The 20,743-nt window shown below is 32.2% G+C and overlaps 1 long non-coding RNA gene across 2 annotated transcripts in view; it reads right to left on the minus strand.

Moving 5' to 3' along the window:
* Window positions 1–20,743, minus strand: part of LOC142331210 (uncharacterized) — a 63,847-nt gene continuing 43,104 nt past the window's right edge. The window contains exons 1-3 of one of the 2 annotated variants that reach the window (XR_012757922.1): window positions 9,690–9,704; window positions 2,878–3,067; window positions 1–364 (exon numbers count right to left, since the gene is read on the minus strand). This is a non-coding gene — a long non-coding RNA (uncharacterized LOC142331210). Of the gene's footprint in view, window positions 365–2,877; window positions 3,068–9,689; window positions 9,705–20,743 lie in introns of those variants that run through there. The other variant, XR_012757921.1, reaches the window with a different exon arrangement.

The following is a 20,743-nucleotide window of genomic DNA, read 5'->3' on the forward strand; positions in this document are numbered from 1 at the left end:
TTTATAATTTTTTTAAATTATTTTATTCAAATAATAAGGTATTGAAATACATCAACATTTAATTTTAAATAACAATTAATAAAAAACCAGATAAAAGTTTTAAATTGTCCAATAATAATAAATCATACTCTTAAATAAAATTATTTACACAGCATAGCTGCTCTGTTTTGATGATAAAAATTATTAAAATTTTAAAATTCTATTCATTTTACATACTAGTAAGAAAACTATATGAGAAAGTCAGAAAATATATGTAGTATATAAACTGAGATGATCTTGGTTGAGTTTAGAGTTTGATCACTTGTATTAACACTTATCAAGCTCAACCATGTCTTTGTTCTGCAGTAGGAAATTCACATTGGTCCTGTCCAAAAAAAAGAAAGATATGCAATCAGTTATTTGGTTTTCATAGATAAAAAACTTAGTTTGAAATTGTTTATGATCTTAACACAATATTTGTGTAGCATATGTGAAAATGTCATGAATTTTGTTACGATAAAATAAATAAGTTAGACAATGGAAGTGGATCTAAAGAGAGGTTAACTAAGAGTATTGAAACTAGTGTAAGGTTGAAGTTTTTAGAAACTAAATAAATACTTAAAATAAATAAACTATGTCAATAAAAACACTAGTCAACACAAAATTTGTGTCTTAACATGTTACACAACTTTTCTCATTGAAATTTTGGTTCTGATTTCAAATATGCTATTGAAATTGCATTATCATGAAACGGTTTTATGTAAATCATAAATTTGTAAATGTTTTTGTAATACTCATTTTGATCAACTTCTGATTACAATTATGAATAGTTTCTGTATTTTTACTTTTAAACAAAATGCATAAATGCTTAATAAATAAATAAATAAATATATATATATATACACTGTATCATGAGAAGTAGAAACATACAAACATGTCTGTATGATGATATCATACAGATATCTGTTGATGCCTACTTCAGAGCTTAAAATCTTATTCAGTGAAGCTTCACTTGTCTAAACTGTGTTTTGTTTTAACAGAGTTATTACTGTTTTGTTATATTTTCATCAACTCTTTATTTTACAAAAGTGATTTTTCTCATTTTTATTTGCCACAACATGGCTTCTGCAAAAGTTTGTGGATCTTCAAATCAACCAGACAGTTTTTATTACGTCTGTGGTAAATTATGCCTAAATCTCAAAGAAAGACTATTTCTGAATTGATAAAAACAGCTTATAAATTTTATTTTAGTTGTGCACTCGGGGATCAAAATTAAATCTCGACGCCTCATGTTACTTGCATATTGTGCTCAGTAACTCTAACTGAATGTTTCAAGGGGAAACAACAAGCTATGCCGTTTGCTGTACCGATAGTTTGGCATGAACCTAAGTACCACTTCGGTGACTGCTACTTTTGTATGACAGATATATTTGGATTTTCATTCAAAAGTAGAAAGTTCATAAAATATCCAAATTAATTCTCAGTTCTAAAGCCAGTACCACACAAAGAGGAGATACCTGTACCTGTACCACCTTCTGATGAGAAATCTCCTCATTTAATTCAACAACATTAATTTAATCATTTATTTTGCGATTTAAAGTTATTAAAGCACCAAGCTGAACTTCTGGGGTCTAGACTGCAACAGTGGAAAAAACAAAAGTTACTACATTTAGAACACAAACTAAAAGTCTTCAACTTATTTTACTATGAAAAATTCATTACACGTTTGTACTGATGTTGATGGCCTGATGAAACAGCTTGGAATTTAGCATATTCCTGAAGAATGGTGTCTTTTTACTGACTCTTCTAAAATTAGCATGAAAGTAGTTTTGTTGCATAATAGTAACAGCCATTCATTCTATCAGTTCATGTAGTCAACATGAAAGAAACATATGAAACTACGGCATCAATATTAGAAGTAATAAAATACAAAGAGTATATGTGGTAAGTTTGCAGTAAAAGTTGTTGCATTACAGTAGTTCTTAGTTTACAAGGTGGCTTTATGGAATAAAGCCACCTTGTAAACTATATTAGATTTTTAATTTAGATTATTAAATCTACTTTGAAAATTACAATTTTTAAAGTAGAATTTTATATACTGTATAATACATAATAGATTTTAAGTTAACTTTATTTATTCTTTTAGAACGACCACTTCATATATATTTTTTTTAATTTTAAAACTTTTTAGAGCAGCATTAATTTATATATAAAATGATTCAGGAGGAAAAGGAGAAAATTTGGGAACCGATTCTAGATCTTGAAATAAAGAAGATATATTGTTAAAAAGCTCTCAATGAGGGCTTATTACTGCAGTTAGTTCAAAATCCTCATTTTTTGGATTTGGGCTTTTTTGGAGACTTTTAGTCCAGTCAATTGCAATCAAAAGGGGAGATGCACGACTACATGTTACAACAGTCCTAAATCCAAAATTTCAACATCCTACACCTAATCGTTTTTGAGTTATGCGAGATAAATACGTAAGTATTTACAGACATCATGCCAAAACTGGTCAAAATGGATTCAAGGATGGTCAAAATTGAAATTTCCATTGAAATCTGAAAACCAAAATTTTTCGCGATCACATACTTTCTTTACTTTGCACAAGGAAGTAAAAATTTTATTAAACAAAGTTATCAAAATTCATTTCTGATGAGATAAACTTGAAACCTTTTAAAAAATTAAGTCAATGACTAACTTTTAGGTCTTATTTTTATAATTGAATCCGATTGTGAATGGCTAATCTGAAGTAAAATTAGTTCATGGGTTTTGGTCTCTCAGTCACACTTGGCATATTTCACAATACATTTTCACAATATATTTCTACAATCAGGTTCTAAATTTATTTAGTGAATTCATAAAATAATGAATATTAAGACTAAATAAAAAATTACTTACAAGACTTGGTGCATCAAGAGACTTCAAAAAGAACACATAGACTCGACATGAGACTATTAAAGGCCCACCATTAGGATTTAAGGGCCTTACCTGTAGATCATAATGATCTACATGGGTAAGTGTTTTAATAGCATCTGTACTTGACAATAGATGTATTTTATTAGCTGTATTATTTAAAACATCAGCATGCCTGAAACAAAAATATTGAATTAAATAAACTTAGATTTAAAAAAAGAATAAAACAGGTGTTTGTTTATGTCATGGCTTAAATTAAAATATTCCAAAAGATTTCAGTTTTATTACAATTCAAACAAAAGTAAAAGATTATCTTTTTGACATGGTGGTTAAAAGTTTGTTTCCCAATAATAAGAAAATAATCAATAAAACAATAAGAAACAACAACAAATTTACAAGAAAACATTTATTAAAAAAAGGTAAATAAAAAATAAGTTGTTACTACACATTTAATTCATATCAGATGAACTGTTCAAAATGTCATCTTTCTACTTTTATGCATTCATGACAGTTTAGCATATTTTTCCAGTGAAGTTTGATTAAGATGTATAAAATTAATTGTTTTCAATTGATAGCTTGAGATGTTTCAGATCATTTTGATTTGCAGAAAATACTATTTCTGACAATTCCTGAAATAAATGAAAAATTGCAAGGTATCAAATTACATGAAATGGTGCCTATTCAATCATTTCTCATTGCCATTTTCATTCTGAAGCAGCTTATCAAGAAAGTTTCAAAACTGAAGAACATAGTGAGAAGATACTGTATCTTACTGTCAAATGTCAAACACGGAGTTATTTAAAAACTCAGGAATAAGATCTCATAATGTCTCAAGATATGAATTACATGTTATGTTTTCATCAAAGAAAAAAGGTCCCAGACTTTTATGTAATCCCATACTAAACATTAGCTTTAAATTCATTAAATTTCTTCTCCTTAATCAAACGAGGATTTTCATCAAATCAGTAAAAACAATTGCTGTGTAGAAAAATGAGGATCTGCTTCACAAGATTTAATAAACTCCTTACAAAATATAAATCTCCCCTTTACTCAAGGAATTTTGGCCTATAAGACTTCTACTTAAATTCCTTAAGAATACTTGGTAAACTTATTCTAGGTGTTATACAAGTTATACGCAAAATGGTGTAAAATCAATACATATCCAATTTTTAAGGAACCTAATGAACTCTTGAGGCATTTATATTTTTATAAAGTGCTTTGTATTTATTGATTTTGGTGTTTTGATAGGATTAATACCCAAGTTGAGTGGGCATTGAGGAATTAAGGAACCTTCATGTTACCTAAGCTGAGGTTTTAAAAGATTTTATTTGTATCATCAAATGTTTTTAACAGCTTAGTTAGTTGTTTGAAAAATTATAACAATATTTTACAATTGAACTGCAACAAAGTGTTACAAACAATTGAAAAATTGTTTCAGTATAAGAGTACAGAGAGTTCATTTTGATAAACAAAATAAAATTACTTTATTAATGAATTACACAACTAAAAAGAGTGTACATTTGATTTTGTTTTTAAAATATAATTTCTTTTATTGTAGTTAACAATAAAAAAATTTAATTATAAATAGTAGAGTAAAATAATTACGTAGTCAAGGGTTGCTGATTTGAAGAAAACATCTAAAATGAAAAATAAACCTTTTAGTACAAAGTTAGTTTTATTTGCTAATAATTAGAAAGCAAACAGAAATAAATGCTATTGCCACTGCTGTACCACTAACTATTTCCTAAATAGTTTACCTGAAAGTAATTGTTCGGAATTTAGTTAAGTAAAGAAGTGTTAAAAAACTTATTTTCAAGGGTTGTCTAATTTTCCAAAATGTCTTTTTCTCACTCTTGTTAATGATTAGTTGTATTACTATTTATATCTTTAAGTATGTTAAGATGGTATATTAATTATGTTAAATCTATCTAATACATTTAAAGTATTTATTTATGTATTATTATATTTATGTACTTATGTATTACTTATATACTTATTTATGCAGTTGCAATTATTTATGTATTTATTAATTAATAGTTATGTACATCATCAATGAATGTTTGAAAAATAAATGTTATTATTTCTTATCTAATGAAAGCATTTCTGACTTTCTGGTTTGATAGCTCTCAATTTATCTGCAAAAACTGTTTGTTTGCCACCAATAATTTTAAATTTTATATTTAGATTATGGAAATGTTGGCAGGTTAGTTATGGGGAATTAGAAAATATTATATGGAATTCTTCATGAATGGCAGCAGTATGCACTTTTTATTTTTCTACTAACACAAAAGTAAAATTTTTTTCTTGATTGTGTAATTAAAAGCCATTAGTCTAAATAAAGATAGACGAATAAAATGAACAATTACATAGCAAATTTTGTTAAGTGAATACTACCAATTAAAAATTGAAACTTCCCCAACTATTCCAGAATGTTATAGTATTTAAATCTGAATGCATGGCAAATTGACTTATCATGTTTATTAAAATAAATTGAAAAATATGAGAAAATGTTACAACAGTGTAGAATTACTAAAATTTATAAAGAAAGATGTTTATAATTTTTCAACAATTAAAAAAGATGATATGTAATTGCATTAGTGTTGTTAACTACTACTGAAAAATAAGTTTTTTTATTAATATGTTAATTGAAGTTTTCAGAAAGTTAAATATTATCTCTTGTCAAATTTTTAATAAATTCTGGTTTCAACATAATCAAAAATACAACTAATGTAGAAAAAACATACATCATCCAACAATCTTACAACATTGTCACTTTCAAAACCACAAACAAAAGACATAAAATCTGAGTATGATTAGTTTCCAGATTCATATAAGAAATACAAGATTAATAAATAAGAAATTAAATTTGAATAAAAGTTTATTAATCTACAATACAAAAAAAGGGTACTAAAACAGTTGGTGTACACCTACCCAGGAGTATGCAAACACATAAAAAAGTAACAAAAACACTAATACTATCAATTCATAGAAACTGGGCACATACAGTCAAAGATATTAATGACAAACTTACAAGAAAAAAAAACTTTTTTCTTTTAGCAACTAAAACCCAACACCCAGTTACAATTATGTAAGAGAGACAAATTTTTTTAAGATCATGAAAAGTGATAATTAAGTCTGATCATGATTCTATGTTGGAATCTTCTGTATGAAAGATAGAAATGCAACTTAAAGATAGAAATGGGTTTCACAGACTTATCAACAAACAAGCACAGCACAGATCAAATATATTACTCAACCACACACTGTAGTATTTCCTAAATATTTTAAGACTGATGTCATTAATAGCAGCACAACTAGAGACTCAACTACTGCCAGCATATGCAACTCCCTCCAGAAAGTTGAGCGAATTGTATCCTCCCAACACTAAGGCTCCCAAAAGGCGCATTCCTGCTAGGTTGGAAGACTCTAGAAGCGAAAGGACTTCAGGAGAAGGAATGAAATGGAATCATGCCAAGAGAAAGAAGCTCATATGCAGCTAGTCTCCCTTGGCCAGCCCGGTCAAATAATTTCTCGCTGGTCTAAAGGATTGGAATGCAGCAAATAATTCTGTCCATAAATAAAACAAAATAAATACAACCACACTACTTGTAAATAAATAATTACCGCCCGATAAAAGAAAGACACAGCAGCAAGGGAGTTTTGTTCAGGTTCTGCAATTAGTATGGAGATACAAATTCTTCTTCTATCCTTGCATTCCATTCCAACTCAACTAATGAGGGAGCTCAATAATTAATTACGAAAAGATTTACAAAATTTCTGCATAAAGTAATCATTAAAAGTTAAATAATTTTTAAAAAGTGTTACCACATATTATCATGGCGACTAGCAAATCAAGTGTTAATTGAGTGCTGATTCAGGCAACATCCTGAAGTTATATTCTTATAACTTCTGGAAATTAAAACGTATGAAGGTAACTTTACCAACAACGAAAGCCAAATTTAATAAACTGTTTGCCAGCTGCATTATTATTATTGTTCATTAATTTATATAGCAACAACAGGTTAGAAATCTAATAACAGTTATTGATGAATAATAATAATTAATATTTCAATATGAAGAATGCCATATCTGACCAGGACTCAAACATGGAACTGTGGATGAAAGACGAGAGATGCTACCACTCTACCATGAAGGTGATATTTAGTATTTAAAAAAAATAGTTTTCTTCTGTTGGGAAGAATGGCAAATGAGTTGAGTTCAAAAATATGAGAAATACAAATATCAGAATCTAAAAGTTCCCATACATATTTTTCCTTTCAAATTTAAATAACAAAAACAAATATTTATACAAATTGTATATATGTAAGAACAATTTTTATAACATGAAATTATTGTGATTTAAAATGAATATCTGACACTGTGCAGCTTTGTTAGTTACATACATAATTTCAAGGATAATAATTGTTTGTGATTCCACGTAATTTAATCTTAAATAACTGTATGAGCAACTACTACTACTAGTGTTAATATTCTCTTTAAAAAAGTAATTTAAATTGCAAATGATAATTCTTTGTTTTGAAAAAAAAACAGTCTTCAGATCATATAACAAGTACAAGATTAAGAAATAAGAAATGAAATGTGAATAAAAGTTTATTAATCTACAAAACAAAGAAGCGGTACTTTAAAAACTCTACAATTAAATAATGAATAAAGTTCACAGAGAAATGAATATAAATGTACTTAATTTATTAAATTACACCACCTGTAATGTTAATTAACTTCGATAGAGAATGTAACATGTATAACAATGAATCAAAATAGTATTTGTAATTACTGTATAAATCAAAATGTACATTTAATACTGAGCAAATATACACCATCAATAAACATTAAATTAGTGAATAAAGTCAACTGGTTAGAGTTAATAACTTAAACAAAGATTTACAAATGTTGTATTTTAGACGTAGAAGAATGTTTTAATATTACAGAAAAACTAAAGAATATAGAAAAATCAAATCACAATTTTTATTTCTGCCTTTTTCTCTTTAAGTATATTACGAAAACTTGATAATGTATGTAAAATTCCCTTCTCATCTCCCACCTGCAAATTAAGCTCAATGGTGGAACAGCCATCTCTAAGCCCTCAAACATGCATAGTTTTCATTTAGACATTTCCTTACCTTCCTTACCTTCTAGGGTCTATCATTTTCTTCTACTTTAAGGAAATAAATCCTACTTTATTTACTGATAATGATAGCCAGTTTTCATTTGTCATCCTTTGCAGAGTTTATAACTGGCTACTACAATTTAAAGTTCGATGCAATAAAAGTATGTTCAGAGTTGGGAATGAGTTATAGTGTAGTGATTATAATGGTAACGGGGAAAAAATTTATCCACAATTATATATGTTTCAAGAAGACACCAAACAGTCAATATAATTTGAACAAATTTTATATAAGGTAGTGTAACACTAAATATGACAATTATTTTTATTATTATTGATAACAAGTAAAATTATGAACTTGAAGGAAAGATTAAATGCTAAATTTACTTTATTTTGGTATTGTGACTCAAAATATTTAATATGAACTTTAGCAAGTACGATAAAATGAAGGAAAGGTACTCAGGAAGTTTTTTTATTATTTTGGGATAATACAGATGAGAGTAAGAAAGAAGTAATGGAGATTGCCAAGAGAAATGTACTGGCCCAGATGTAGTAGCACATAAAGAGTGCTGATTACTTGAACTGGTAAAATCCTCTGAAAACCAGAGAATGAAATAATAAAGAGAGAATGGCAGGATTAACAAAAGGAAACTACTGTTCCATTGTAGTGGTGGGATGTTGTGAGAGAGCTCATACAAATGCTGAATGTTAGGAAGGTAGATGCATTTTTTAAAGGAGTCAGAAAATCTAATTTTACTTATAAGCTCTTTGACCATTAGGGCTATTGTGCAGCCACAGGGCAGAAAAGGAGTCCCTGGATCGGTCTGCAGGCATCCTGCTAACAGATACCAGAAATTCTCAAACTTACAATCTCAACATCATCAGTAGGAAGAACATAACATAACTATAGAATAGATCATGGAACAGAAGGGTTGATAGATAAAGAAACAAGGTGAGTGGTGACAATAAATAATCTCCCAATCAGGGTAGATCACATTAATTTGTTATCTTGTGTGGACCCACTGGAAAAAAACCATGAAAGAAATGGAGGTAGCTGATAATACAAGATCACAGATGAAATGTGATTTGAAGACCCATGGAAATATCATGAGATGGATGAAATGATATATATATATATATATATATATATATATATATATATATATATATATATATATATATAGAAAAAAAAAGAAGTTGCAAATTGTACTATAACAAAATAATCTAAAAGCCAGCATGCTAACCACTACTCCAACTGATTGGAAATTTATATTAAATAAGTAATACTTGAGAAATTAAATTAATTTAAGTAGATTGCTGCTTTTCTTAAGTCTTTGTTAGTGGTTTAAAATCAAAGAAAAGAAATACATATTAATGTTCAGTAGAATTAGAAAAAGAATTGCAAGTCATTATATTGCAAGAAACAACAATAGTAATAAAGTTGTGTCCTAGTAATAAATGGGTATTGAAAAAAGAAGGACCTGAAAGCGATAAAAACAGCAGAATGACGCTGTCTAACCTCAAAGTAATCGAGAATGGTGCATCTTTATACCTTAGGTATATTATGAATCACAGCAAAAATAAAAAAAGAAAAAAAAACAGAAACAAATATTGTAAATCAGTAAATTAATGCATTTAATTTATGCCTTTAAAAAAAACAATCAATACATACACTGCCTCAATTCAGTACAGCAACATTAGGTTCTTTATATTCTATCAATAAATTTAAAAAAAATAATAATAAAAAGTTTTTAGCTATTTTCTGAACAGATAAACACGTCATAAATAACATGAAAAATTTAAGGAAATTGTTATCGCCAAAAAATAAAATTGTTTGTTAGGTACATTATTTTATTACAATGATAAGATAAATTTGTTTTATATATTACAATACGGTTAATAATAAGAGCTTAACTTAGAATATTATGAATAACAGTTTGATAAATAGAACATAAGTTAAACTTCCATATCAAAGAAAAAAAAATTATGAAAAATATAAAATGCAAAACATAAGATACCACATAAACATTAGCGTAACTGAAAAAACAGCAAAGGTATTACTAAAAGTTACTTTTCTCTTTTACCTAGAAATGTTTCAGGCTCTATTAATACATTTTGATGAGGATTTTAAAAGTACAAAGTACAAAATTATAAAAGATATTCTAAATGTTGCCTACCAGGAAACCTACTAACATTTTGTTAATACACATAAAAAGTAATAAGTTAGAATATATCAACAGAATACAACAAAGTAACAGGAGTGTTTTGTAGCTCCTAAAAAAGATCCAAAAATACTAGTGCAGAGTTAATGAATTACCATCGTCTGTGTTAGCTCATATTTACCAGTAAAATAATATAAAATATTTAAATTCAAATGAATGCATCAAATATAGAAATTTTGATTTTTAAAATCAAATTTTTTTACACATCAACCTGATGTGTAGATTTATCTCATACCATTCATTTAACCTTTGCAACCATCCTAACTTCAAACTTTTATGACTACCTTTTACAAAAGACATATCATCTTCAATGTAGTGTAGTTTCCATCAGAATGGGGCAACAGCTCACACTACCAGAACATTCATGGCAATTGTTCAAGATATGTTTCCAGTCCACAAAATTTCCCAAGGGTAAGATAATCCACAGATGGCACATACTCCATATCTCTCTTTTTCTGTTTCGCCTCTGGACCACCATAAAGTATTACTTCGAGGAAGAATGAGAATGATATGTATGAATATAAATGAAGTGTAGTCTTGTACAGTCTCAGGTCGACCATTCCTGAGATGTATGGTTAATTGAAATTCAACCACCAAAGAACACCGGTATCCATGATCTAGTACTCAAATCCATATAAAAAACTGCCTTTACTAGGACTTGAACCTTAGAACTCTTGACTTTGAAACCAACTGATCTGCAATGATGAGTTCACCACTAGACCAACCTGGTGGGATTGGGGGCATGCTTATCCAGATGAAAGCACTGCATCAATGCATTATGAAAGCATCATTGATCAATAATCAATGATTTTGCATCTCTAAACTTTTAATATATGATCAAAATAAAACTCTTTTTTTCTGTAATAAACAGAAATCAAAGAATAGAAATAGAGTTTATAAAGCAACAACCATGCCATCCCTGAGATTGTGCGGTTGTAAAAGTATAAACTGAATTATACATTGTTTGGCCAGACCTTTACTAGAGGTTTTATTTCTATTAAGAAATGTTTATTATATCTTGCCTTATTTATTTAAATTATGCAAATATCAGTTTATAGTATACTAAATCAATTCAATACGAACATAAAACATGAATAATACATAAAAGTCTAAATTCATTGTTTTACATAATTTTTATAAGGTAATTTACAATTGGTGCTTGATGTATTTTTTCTTAGAAAACGAAATATATTATTTTTTTTTTAATAACAGCTAAATTTTTTAATTAGCTAAATTTTCAATTATAGTTTATTTCATTTTGCTGACTAATGCAAAACATACTATACTTCAACATTTCACTTGCACATAAATGAAAAAAGAATTATTCATTCTATAAATGTAATTATAATTAAATTTTTATAAATATTGTAGTAATCTTGAAAATTATCATACATACAATAATACTAGTAATCTTTCATTATATGATGTAATTCATATATGATGTAATTTAATTCATTATATGATGTAATTTCAGTATATGATGCAAATGTAATTGTTTTTTCCCAATCAGTTATAAAATGCAATGTAAATTACCTGAACAGTAAAGCAAATGCATTATTACATTTTTAGTTATATATGTTGTAGGCAAATTGAAAAAATCAGGTTTATGCAATGCACCTGGCAATTTGTAAATTATAATTTTAATCTAACCAAACTTAATCTATGTTAGCTAACCTTTGTTCTCTAGTTAAGTTAGCAAGCAAAGTGAGTGTAGTTTGGTTAGATTATATTTCTAATTATAAGCAATAATGCAGATATATTATATTTCATTTTCCATTTAGCCGAGCACATTGCAATAAGCCTGATTTTTCAATTTGGCCATTTGGGTTTGTGTACTGGGATGCTCTTAAAACATATACTGTAAGGTTCATCCAATTTTCACAATTCAAACAGGGAATGTGATAGTGCATTGAGGCTAACTATTATATACATTAGGTATGCTGTAGATCAACCAGATCGTGGCTATTTGGAAACCATATCAGATGAGAACCAACCAGACTGATTGCTTTAAAATTTGTAGGATACATTCTTGTTATCCCGAGCAAGGTTTTAAGTCATAGACCAAGACCATAGACTCCTTAGAGGTGTAGTTTTGAAGTAAAAATATTTATTAAAGAAAAAAAAAAGATTAATCCTTTTACTTCATTATTATATTATTTCTGTCACCATCGCAATAGAAATAATATGAATTTTTTTGGCATCAAAGGTACATGAACTTTAGTTTCTTTTTCAGGTTTTTATGAAGTCTGAATACTTTAATTGTTATTTATCAGTATTATTCTCCTAACCATGAGGGTAACGAACAGGGTGGGGATCCAGGAGGATCTGTCCCTTACTAGATGGGAGTGGCGAGCAAGGCAAGCTCTGTAACCCTGGGTTGGCTCCAGGGCTCACTTGGGCTGACCTAGGCCATGGGGGTCTAAGTGGCTCCATCTCTTGGCTAGACTAGTGTTCATATATATAATTAATTTAAAAGTAATATACATATTAATTTGAAATTTAAACTTTTTGTAAAAAATACACTTTACTGAATTGAATAATAAAACATTTCTAAAAAACTAACTTCAGAACATTTTCAGTTATCTTTGTTTTCAATCAAGGATACTGTACTTTATTTGTTGTTTAGTTTATGTGAGGTTTTGCTAACCAAACCCCACAAACATTGACAACAACCTTGATATTCTACACATGCACAAAATTTTACTTCTTAACAGACTTGAACATTAGGAAATATACAAACATATAGCAATTTTTATACTAAATGAACAGATCCATTCTAAATTCAACACACTTTAATAGGGCCTGCCTAATAAAAAAGAAGAAAAGTCAGCAGTAACATCAGTAAAAATTCACGAGCATTTTACCCCATTTATACAGGAAATAGACCCACCTACCATGCTGAGTCCGTATTCTGTTTAGCGTTGACCATGTCTTACGTAGCAAGTCAAAACCCGGCGGCCTTTGAGTAGTACATGGGATTTGGTTATTCTGCTTTGTGGTCCATTCTCGACACCAGGCGTCAGTTAAGTCAAATCCGTCCTCTGTGACACCAATTGCTGTTTTGATAGGTGGCTTTCTAGACCGAAGGCGACCCCGATTGGCATCCTCAATGTCCTCATGTATTGGCAGGTTTTGATTATCCATAATCTTCTTGTGCTCTCTTACAAGAGCGTTCATACGGCGCAGGTTCGGGGGTGGTATGTGGCTCAATACCGAGAGCCATTCCACGGGAGTAGACCTGATAACCCCGGCAATCATTCTCATAGTGTCATTAAGTTGATCATCAATTCTATGAAAATAAGGGCTGTTAAGCAGCCGAGAAGACCAGGCTCCAAGCCGATGTGCGCAAAGTGGAAGCCGATGCTCCCCACGTCATTCCACAGAGCTTATGTATGATGTTGTTTCTCGCTCTCAATTTCCCTACAGCTTTCATTAGGTGCTCCTTAAATGAAAGCGTTCTATCAAGTGTCACCTAGGTATTTCGGTGTGCTATTGTGAAAGAGCCACGTATCCTCAAATAGAATTTTAAGCTCCCTATTAGCAAACTTGTTACTCAGATGGAAGCATGACACCTCTGTTTTACTAGCATTCGGTTGGAGGCGCCATCTCCAGAAGTACCTCCCCAGTTTCTCCAGGTCAGCCATCAGGACCTCCTCCGACTCTTCAAATGATCTACATTTTATTGTTAGCACCCAGTCATCGGCGTAGCCATGCTTTTTTAGATCTCGACTCTGGCATGTCCGCAACATAGAGGCTGAAAAGGAGAGGCGCAAGTACCGACCCTTGTGGCAGGCCATTCTTGAGTTTCCTAGGTGAGCTTATATCGGATCCCATGATAACAGAACATTCTGTCGTTCAACATGTTATTAAGGAGGAGAACTGTTAGTTTGCATGGGATTACACCGAGGAACTTACAAATCATGCCTTCTATCCAGACAGTGTCGTAAGCAGCTGATAAATCAACGAACGCAGCAGAGGTTGTAACATTTCTTTGGAACCCCGCTTCAATGTACGTTGTGAGCGAGAGAACCTGGTCGGTGCAACTTCGTTTTGGCCTAAAACCTGCTTGTTCAATCGGTATAACATCATATATCCTCTGACAGATTCTGTTGTAGATAAGCCTTTCTAGTAATTTACATGTCACTGATAGCAATGCTATAGACCTATAGCTCTTAGGTAAGTTTGCTGGTTTCCCCTGTTTCAAAATGGCTACTACTTTCGATCGCTTGAACTCTCTAGGCACGCTACAGGTCTGCATTATGTCAGTGAAGAATCTGGCCAGCCAAAGTTTTGCGTATTTTCCGCAGTTTAATAAAAATTCCGGATTGATACCATCGAACCCTGGTGCTTTCCCTGGAGCAACACCTTTGAGCGCCGACTCAATCTCTTCAAGCGTAAAAGGGCGAGCATACTCAGTCTCTCCTGCCTTCCTCCTCAAGTTCCTTAGTTCGCGTTTTATCTCAACTGTGTGCGCCCTGTCTCTTGGTGCTCTGGATGTTGCCACTATGTGGGATGCCACGGTGTTTGGGAGACACCTGCTTTTGGTCTCTGAATAGGAGATCCGCTTCCTAATTTTCCTAACAGAGTCCATGCACGACGACTCGAAGCCTGAAAGTTCAGGCTTCCCACCGTTTCCGACCATTTCTGTTGTCTTGCAGCATCGAGGCTATGGAGAAGCTCGTCTGCCACCTCTTAATCGCCCGTCTCGAGGAAGCTTCGGTAGAGAACTTCGCTATTTTGGGACCACCCTGGGATATATTCTCTGCGAAACCCTCTAGGGATGCACTTCTTAGCGGTACTTGTTACCGCTCCAATAAATCTGCTATAGTTTTTGCCTATCGGTGGTTTCCAGCCTAGGCATTTATCCAGATTCCTAGAAAAATTTTCCCAATTAGCCTTTTTGAAGTTCCATCTAGGGCGGGGTACAGAGATCACGAGAGAAATCCGACTACCTGCCTCTATAATAACTGGACGGTGCTGGCTGTGGGGAAAGTTGCAGAGATCTTTTCGGGTGACTAGCAGCGGCTGACTTGTGCTGTCATTCGAGGTGAAACATAGATCCGGGTTATACTCCCGCCTCCAAGCCGCTGATTTAAAAGTAAATCGGTCTTTAGCATCAAAGACAAGACCAAAATTCTCATCCTCAGCCCATCTCACCAGAGCCTCACCGTTCGCATCACAATCCTTATATTTCCATTGCTCTTGGTGGCTATTAAAATCACCAAGTAGACCGCAGGATGAGGTCGTATTTGGATTACCGACGTTGGCTATGATACAGCTGGTGGTTTATAGATATTGGACACTGTTATACCTCCGATTTTAACTACAACATTATGAATCTCTTCATTTTTTCATTTGTAGAACGTCGTAATGTGTGCCATTAAGTTCTTGTTCGACGTAAAGCATCATAGCCACATAAAAAACCTTTTCTAATTCCGTATGCTGTTCTGTTCAATGGCGGCTCGGAGCTAAAATTAGTTGGGGGGTGCTACACAAGAAAATGTTTTGCTGAGCCTTTTCAAGGCCACAGTTAAAGTTTTCTGTAAAATAAAAGAACCGAAAAAATGAATCGATACAATAGCTGGAGGCAGGATGATAATTTGGTTCTACATTTTATCACATTAAAAAATATGGTACACGGTTTGTGACATTGCACTTAAAAACTGTATTCGGTTCAACCGAAAAAATAATATATGTCAATACAGATAATATTTTTAATAAAATGTCCGCTTAAAAACTCTATACTCCAATGTTACTTAATTTAAATTTTTATGTACACAGAAACAAATACATAATTAGTTTTTACTAATTATCTTCTCTTTCGCCCTTCCAGCGTGTTTTTTGAACAGATTTGGCAAAGAGCCTTTTGCTTCCGTCATCTTTTGATCACTACTGAAAAAAAAAACAACTAAACCACTTTTATATTCTTTCCACCGACTAAACTAGAAAAGGGAACGAACAAGGAACGTTCCATACACACACGGAGTAAGAAAAATGTACCTTCCACCAGCACGCCAGGGTCGGCACTGCGGGAGTGACAGTGCCTTTTCCCTCGCAGCCTCGCGTGCAGCTTCCTATGTGCACATTCGCAGAACAGCTAACACCACGCCGTTGGAAATGTGAAGCGCACAGTTCCATACTAAGATTTTAGTAGCTTTTTCATAAACTGGGGGATGGGTAGTGGCATTAAGCTTAAGGATTATATATTGTACAAGTATAAAGAAAGAATTAAAGAAAAAAGGACTCATATTAAATGTTATCGATAATATCAAGTTTAAATATGGGATGCTGCAGTTCCAGTGCCTATACGCGACCCGCCACTGGTTTTGTTGTATCGTCTTCGTCTACATGCCATTCTTCTTCTTCGTCTTCCTCATTAGGTTGCTTTTCTCTTGTTAAAACTTCAATAATATCATCGTCGTTAATAATTTCGTTCTCTCGTCACTGCATATACATTCGTTCACGTCATTCGTATCTAATAACGCTGCACTTTCCATGTTTAGCTCCCTCAAATCGTTTAAAATTTCCAATATCTTCAGGATCAGGATTATACGTCTCATCCGCATCACTACTGCTACACGCGCCATGAATTTCTGTAGACGTTTCCAGCCCTTACTTATTGTCGCGGATAATATTTCATTCCGGCAACGGCTACGTTGTAAACTGCGTCACTAATTTTAATTTTTTAAATTAAATTAGGCAAAGTTACATTAGCGTCTTCTTTTTCTTCTACAATTAAAGATAAAAATCTCTTCCGGTACCGCCTCTTTAATAATTCTATAACCCCTTGATCAAGAGGTCAACGGTGTTACACTAGGCAATAGAAACTGAGCCTTAAAGTTATTTCTGCAAGCTCGTCGTAAGAAAGATGACACAAAGTATCGATCGTCTAGGAATAGCATAGCTTTTTAGGTAAATTTAATTTTCTTATTTGTCGTTTTACTTTAGAAACGAATTCGTGATGAAACCATTCTTTAAATAACGAAGAACTCATCCGTGCATTTTTTTGTGCTGTATAATACACTGGTAACGTCTTTTTATTAATGTTTTTCAGCGCTCTCGGATTTTTAGACTATCCTACTAAAAAAGTGGTAATTTACGAGTACCACTTGCATTACAGCAGGCAGCTATCCGGTCTTTTGATTTCTTATATCCTGGAGCAACGTGTTCATCACGAACGGCCATCGTTTTATTGGGCAGCAACTTATATAAAGTCCCGCCTCATTGACTTTTTTTTCTTCATCTATGAATTCTTTTTTATGAGTTCATAAATTTTTCTGCTGCGGCGTGGTCTGCAGATAATTTTTCACCAAATTTGACCAACAATTTATGTTTTACCAACGATGTAACCATCCTTCACTTGCTGTAAAGTAGTACTGCTGCTGCCAGAACCGTTCGGTGAAACGATTTTTCCATTCAGAATAATAATGGCTTTTTCTTTTAACAGAGGTCCACCGATAGATGTTCCTTTTTCTTGAAGGAACCGCATCCAAAGCGCCTCGTCTAGTAAATCTAAGACAAGTTTATTAAGGTGCACCTCGACTGAAGAGCCACTTGACTGGCCTTGCTGCGTGCAATAAGCTTCGATCTGTTAACGGGTTTTACCAGATCTTTAACCGTTGTTTCACCAACACCTAAACCTAATGCCACTGATTTTACCGATTGACCTTTATCTAATTGTTCTAACGCTTTCAGTTTAATTTCAATCGAAACTACCACACGTTTTCTTTCACAACTCATAACTGCAAGTACAAATAAAAAGTAAACTGTACGGAATTTTAAAGGTTACCTGAAACTAAAAAAATTGCAGCTATCGGTACGTAAGAAACATTACATTATACTGAGTAGACACAAAAATAGACGAAAATAAAAAGGAATCTTAAAAATTACTGTACTGTACTGAATTTAAACTAAAATTTAATGTACGCGTACTAAATAACCTACGCACTGTAAGTCCGTTACTTAAAAGACGGTTATTTTTCGCAATCGCTATAATAACTTTTCACTATATAGACGCCACTTTACATCATACCATTCAAAACTACACCGATGTGATGATTTATGCAAGATTATAACGCAGTTATGTTATCATCATACTGAAAAGGTTTTTAAATAAAACCGCTTAACGCTGTGCTTCCCAAACTTTTCCGAGTCGCGGCGCCCTTTTTCAATTAAAATTTTTCCATGGCGCCCTATCCTAAGTATGACTATTCGTAAGTAAGAAGTAAAAATAAATAAAATTCGTGTATGTTCATTATTTTTTTCTTTATTAACATTAAATTAATAATTAATATAAATGTCTCGGTTCAATTAATTATGAAGCTTTTACAATATTTCGCGGCGCCCTGTGAAGAGACCACGGCTGTCCGGGGCGCCGCGGCGCACAGTTTGGGAATCACTGGGTTAATGTATCGATGTTGTGAAATTAATGCGAGAGTTAACAGCGTAAATTGTCTGTTTATGTTTAGGCTAGCTGAGGAAATATACGAGTCAGACACGATGTCATACAGTAGTGTATAAAGTCTACTTGTGTACCGCATTTTACATTTCATAAAAATGTTTCCTCTGCATGCAGGCCTAATTATTATCCCGCATAACCAATACAGTACTGTACTTGTGTAGGAGCTAATTACATTAAATCATACAAATAAAATTATAAAAAATAAGTTGGAAAATTAATTATTTTATAAAAAATTAGAGGGTCGTTAAACAGCAATTTTAAAGGGTTCGACGGTTAACCCGAAAAGTCGGTTAAACGGGGGACGGATAACAGGGGGACTACTGTATATATCATCTATAACCAAGATGATCTGAGATATAAGTATGAAGGTAGTGAGAAAAATACGTGGAAGTATAATGCAAATATCGCCTAGACATTCATCAGTCAATAATGATATCGTTCCTGGAAATAGTAACTATTATATTTTCTCTTACGTACTGGCTAAACCTTCCGCAAACAAGTCGATCGTGAAAGGTTATTGTGAATGTCGAATTGTCGACCGATCGACAAGTCGACTTTCAGTCGGAAATGAATGTCTGCTGCTTACAAAATCACTAATTTATTTATTTTTTAATTTTAGTATTATGATCTCGGATATGCTGTACACGTATTTTTAATGTATTTAACAAAGTAAATAGGAAGAATGAAAGTTAAAAAAAAATACAACCCCTTACCAGGAATCGAACCAGAGACATATAATCTAAAAGTAGTACGCTAATAATACTGTAATAACTAGCTGACCTTCAATTCTTACTTCTGTTATAGACCCGTACCGATCATTTATACGTTACAGATTTCTCATCCTATCTGTACGGTTGCTGACCGTGGAAGGTGGTCCGGTCCGGATCGATGAATTGCAACTATAAATGCCTCCCGCTGTTAGACATTGGTTTTAAGGTAAGGTAAAAGTCGAAAGGTCAAAGAATGATGTTAAATTTATATTTTATAAATAATTTTTTGCCAACATACATTATAAAAAGAGTTTTATTTCGACATCTTTCAGCCGATTGGCAAATATGATGCGATTCTCAATAACCGATACCTGTTAATCTTTAACAGTAATTGTTCATTTCAACATAACTGTTAGAATCCATACAAACTAATTGTCGTCTTAAATATCTGATAAGTGATTATATTTCATTATAAAAGAAGTCTCTAAGAAAATAAAATTATTTTTAACAATTTCAAAAAAAAAGAGCTACTCTGTAAGCGAGTAGCATAAAAAAGTAGGTGGAATTATTGGTCCCAAGTTTGAAAAATACATGTCAAACGCGACTCAAGCGATGTGATGCGAGCTTTAAAATTCTCATAAACTTTGTTCAGCTCGTCTTCTTTTGACTTTTAAAGAAATAAAAATTTTTACAAAGTTTTCTCTGGTTCTGAAACAATAAAAATATATAATCTAAACTATTAAGTCAGGACAACTAAAAAAAATCCTTGATTGCGCGCTAGTATCGATTGTAAGGCATTCTGCGTTTCCGCCTTCAACCACCGTGTCTTCAGTCATTTGACTGGTTTGATGCAGCTCTCCAAGATTCCCTATCTAGTGCTAGTCGTTTCATTTCAGTATACCCTCTACATCCTACATCCCCAACAATTTGTTTTACATACTCCAAACGTGGCCTGCCTACACAATTTTTCCCTTCTACCTGTCCTTCCAATATTAAAGCGACTATTCCAGGATGCCTTAGTATGTGGCCTATAAGTCTGTCTCTTCTTTTAACTATATTTTTCCAAATGCTACTTTCTTCATCTATTTGCCGCAATACCTCTTCATTTGTCACCATATGTCTCTATTACGGTTAATTACTTAATAACTTCCACGCATTCGTACGCCACTATATCATATAAAAACGCGCAAAAAAGAGCTGCTACTATTATTACTATTACACCAATAAAGCTAGACATTATCATTGTTTACTGTAATTAACGTCAGTATTATGTAGAGTCGAATTAAACTAACAAATCATGCCAGTGAATACCGGCCAGTGTCGGATTTTGATA

Source organism: Lycorma delicatula, chromosome 10 (assembly GCF_047948215.1).
Source record: "Lycorma delicatula isolate Av1 chromosome 10, ASM4794821v1, whole genome shotgun sequence".
In the NCBI taxonomy this organism is placed as follows: Eukaryota; Metazoa; Arthropoda; class Insecta; order Hemiptera; family Fulgoridae; genus Lycorma; species Lycorma delicatula.